Consider the following 5,128-nt stretch of genomic DNA (forward strand, 5'->3'; position numbering starts at 1 on the left):
TTGTATTATCGTTATGATTTATATTACATTTGTTTAATATAATAGTCAACTACATATAATGATATCCATTATATCCAAAGATGTTTGAAACGTGACCTCATTTAAAAATATTGAATGTATTGTCAGAGCAATATTTATTCCATGTGTAGTACATGGAGGACAATAGATGATTTTGTTTAGCCCTACATAAAAAGACATTTGTTTTCTCTGCATTTGCCAAGTCCACATGAATCTGTTGGTATGTGGATCTGACAGAATCTATGCTTCTTCAGCTCCCTCTACAAAATATCCCTTCTTCATTGCTTTAAAAACATAATTTTATTGTATCCGCATGTCACAATGAAACAACAAAATGATTGACAGCTCATGAGTTTGGGGGCACCTCTACTGCTACAACCTACTAAATTATCTGCCTCTTAACAAACATGCAACATTAAATACCATGTAAGTATGCAACCACATCAAGATACGTTGTAATCTCTAAGATACACTTTATCAATATTATTATTGACGATGATGAGGATGATGATGACTGGTGTTATAGAAGGTAAAATAAACATATATTTTTTTCCCCAAAAATGGTAACTAGCCCCACCCTAAAACAGTAACCAGTACCAGTGCTTATAGCCTGAGCGTAGGTATCGCTAATGCGGGGGATAGTGAGTGTCATCGAGCAACAGAGTATGCCAATCTGGGCTGGTCACGCTATAATAGGGAGACCCATAGTGTGGGGCCCCCCTGTTATAATGTGCCCCAGCATGATCAGCACTGGGCCAAATTCCGTAGGGAACACTGTCCCACAAAAAACAGGCAGGTTCCTCCTGTGGAAAACCAGCCCTGTGATAAATAGCACTCTGCTCTTCCAGAGCCCCCTGGGGGCAAAGTAATGAGTAAAAGTTAGTAATACTACAAGTCACGCAGCCATTATGAACTTGCTGACATTTGTAGTACCGCCAGCATTACCTGGCAGCCAGCCATTGGAATCTGTAGTTCCACACACTCAATTAATAGTAGATAAGCACACAGACAACATATATTAGAACTGAATACTAACAAGATCCTTCATTTCCCTTCTGTCCTGCAGTAATCCAAAATAATGCAATGAAGTACATTGATGCAATGTAATCCATTCATAACATAGAAATATATATGTATATACAGTGTAGATACATAGATAGATAGATAAATAGATAGATAGATAGATAGATAGATATGCACACAAAAATATGCATGAGGATGCACTCAATTCACAATAAATAAATCAAAATAAATCAGAAGTTGAAAAGCTGTGCATAATAATTCAAAGAACAGGATTCATAGTTGTTCACCAGCACCAGCAGTTAGAAAATACAAAATTTAGTAGAAAAAAATAGAAAGATACATCACAATAGTATGCCCTGATTAGTTGCCCCTGATGACAGCAATCTAGCTCAAACGATCATTGGGCATTGTGATGTATCTTTCTGTTTTTTACTATTACATTTTGTATTTTTCTGATTGCTGGTGCTGGTCTGTTAGTTTGTTGAACAGTTATGGATCATTATATATATATATATATATATATATATATATATATACATACAAGTTAACCCGTGCATGATACTCATGCATTCTAGTCAAATCAAGCTACTTAAGGTGTTAAAAAGGTTCTTGTCATGCATAGCCCAGGCCTCAACCACTCCCCACTGTCACCCCCGGCAACCACCAACCACTCCCAACTGTCACCCCCGGCAACCACCAACCACTCCCAACTGTCACTTCTCCTTCAAGAAATATATATATATTTTTTTTAAATCTTTATAAACACTTTTAACAATTAACAAATTAAATTAACAAATTAAAAACATCTTAGTATACCAAATTTCAGCCCTTTCTGAATTTTTTTTTCCACACACACTAAGAATTTAGTAGGTCAGTGTATAACTCCGCCCAGCAGGTGGCGCTGCAGCTTGGTTTTATATTTTCCACACACACACACAGACTAACACACGCCACTAGACATTTATATTATAGATATATATATATATATATAATTAAAACAAATTTAGTCTCATATATGATCTTTGCGTTACACTCTTATAACTACAGGTTAATGAGAGATCGTAAGTGGATTGATATTAGATTTTTGTATATATTACTGCTCTTCCATTAACCACCGCCATAATTGTCTGGGGAGGGTCACCTAATATTTAGTGTCATAAAGTGGCTGTTAAAACTAAAGGTTTTTTAGGTATGCCCACAGATCATATGTGATCATCCACACACACAACTTCAATTTTGCCAACTAGATAAAAATTTATATTATATAAAGACTCTTAGGGGCATATTCAATTGTTTGAATATCCAGCCGCGTTAAAACTATTACCGTTATTACGATAATAGTAAGCTGGATTTCAGCTCGCGGCTCAGGGAGCTGCGAGCTGAAATCCAGTGAGAAAACTACCGTAATAACGTTTTTTATGCGCACTATTACCGTAATAACGGTAATAGTGCACGGAGCGAGAGATTTTCAGTGTTTCCGCCGACAATTGAATATGCCCCTTAGCATCAGAGAAGGGAACATTATTCATATGACCAATTGAAAACTGCATATGTTACTTCACAACAACCAAAGAAAGTGTGGGGGGCTGTACAAGCAACATTAAAGAGGATTTTTAATATATATATATTTTTTCTCGTTTGTGTATTTAGATTGTACATCTGCAAGCTGATGTATCAAAGGGAAGCAGCCTAATGTATGTGACTTTAAATATTTTGAGCACAGGTTTTAAACACGTGATCATTGGTGTCTGCACTGAGCGCCGTTGTCTTTCCACATTTTTATATATATATATATATATATATATAAAAATAAATAAATATATATATATATATATATATATATATAGCGTACAAGAGAGTGGGAGATATCTAGATAGACATATATATATATATATATATATATATATATCTATATATATATATATATGTATCTGTTTATATATACAATATATATATATATATATATATATATATATATATATATATATATATATATATATCCCCCACCTTCTTGCACGCTGTGAGTAGATCAGTGTACAGAAGCTGCTTGTGGGGGTTTCCGAACCAGGGACATTCATCTGAATACATTAAGCTATGACTCAGTGTTCCACTCTTTGTGAAAAATAAACTTTAGAACCAAATGGTCGCTGGAAAATAAAAACATACAAAACAAAGCCCACTCGCAGGATACATAATTTTAGTATGTTTTCTAAACTAAAATAAAGATTCAGTTTAAAATGAGTGAGTCTTGTGGAAAGTCGAATGGGAAACTGTGACACAGTGTGAGCCCACTAACCATGAATGGTCTGCACTACCACTAAATGTAGGTTATTGAGGTAAACATGAAAAATAATGTTTAAACTGTCTTATTAGATAAAGTACTTACTTGTCCCTGAATGAGAAATGTGCCTAATATGTATTATGAAAAACCCCTAATAACAGTATAATGGTTCAATACAGTTTTGGCTCCTAAAACAACATATTAAATATTGGGCAAATTAATAGTTTTGATAATACCTGTGTCTTGTATAAGTATTTACATTTATTACAACATTAACTCAGTACCTTACAGAGAAAGTATAATTATAATGTATGGGGTCTCCACCTTGGCTATTTAATAAATGAAAGAATAGGCCCTGCAGGACTATTCTGATGGAGTCCTGGAGATGATGTTTTAAATGAATAGAATTGACACCCAATGTTTTATTTTGTGCATTCACATCAATTATTGCTGAAATTTTTTTTTTTTTAATCTTGCCAAGTACTTAATTAATGAGAAATATCATCATTGACAAATGTTGTTACACGCTGGTGAAAACGTAATGCAAAACAAAATCCTGCACAACTCACTGTCCTGCGCATAGTGCGACTAGAATGCTGACCAACCTGACTAATATGCTAATCACCTAATGCAGAGCTCTGCCTCAACACTGTGCAATAGCCCTGCGGAACCTGCCACTCTCATCCTATATTCATGAATTGTATGGCTAGTAGTGGGACTGGTCTAGTGACAGCAAAGTTATACAGCCCCAGCCAGACCATTATGTCTGGTTATTGTGCTTCAAAACAATGTAGTAGCTTTAACGTATCAAAAACTGTTTCTACATACTATCCATACAAACGCTGCTCCTTGCTATTTCTCCTTTACTGTATGATATATACATATATATATAGATATATATATGTTACGGTGAAACACCGAAATTGGAGAATGTCGACTTTCACCAGTGAATGTCAACATTCACATAGTCGCTTGATGTATGTCCGAAATATTTGTTAAATATCCTTATTTCTGACTTACACCGGTGAATGTCGACATTCACCATGCACTAATGGTGAATGTTGAACATGTTCGAAATTCATATTTCTTTCTCCGTAGTTCAGTCGCGATAAATTTTCACCTCTCTTTTTGAGAGGAATGATTAGGAACTTTAATTCACAGTACATTTAAAATAAGATACGAAAATAATAGAAGGTAAAAACTTACTCATCAGATCAACTTGACATCTTGAGTTCAACTCAGAACTTATCATTGGTTTCACAACAATACCTTTCTTAGGTGCACTGTGTTTCATTTGACCCTGTTTGCATAAATTTAAATACAACATTACAACTTCATATGTAATATTTTTGTATTTATTTTGCAACTTTTTAAGCATACGTGTTCTTCCTCCGTGGCCTATTCTGGTATGAGTCTCATATAGTATTCTAAACAATTCCTCATTGGTAACATAATACTGTATATTCGTTTCTCTTGGTTTTAATGGTACAATTAACTTCTCTTCATCATTAATTTTCAAAACGTCAAAACGTTTTAATCGTCGGTAATCCAAAGGTGTCTTGCACTTAGTTTTAGCAGAAACCACTTCAGAAAGTATTTTCGAGTACTTTTCTTGAGAAAAATAAAAACAATTACGGGATTTGACAGGAAACAACCTGTCGCCTATATGTCGGCTCCTCCCTTTTCGTCCTTCACCAGAGCATGTCTGTGATTGTCGACATACACCAGTGAGGGTCCGAATGTACAAGAATGTAATGAAATATTCGATCTTTCACCGACGTATTTGGTGTTTGTTGACATTCACTG

The sequence above is a fragment of the Mixophyes fleayi genome, chromosome 6 (genome assembly GCF_038048845.1).
Source record: "Mixophyes fleayi isolate aMixFle1 chromosome 6, aMixFle1.hap1, whole genome shotgun sequence".
In the NCBI taxonomy this organism is placed as follows: Eukaryota; Metazoa; Chordata; class Amphibia; order Anura; family Limnodynastidae; genus Mixophyes; species Mixophyes fleayi.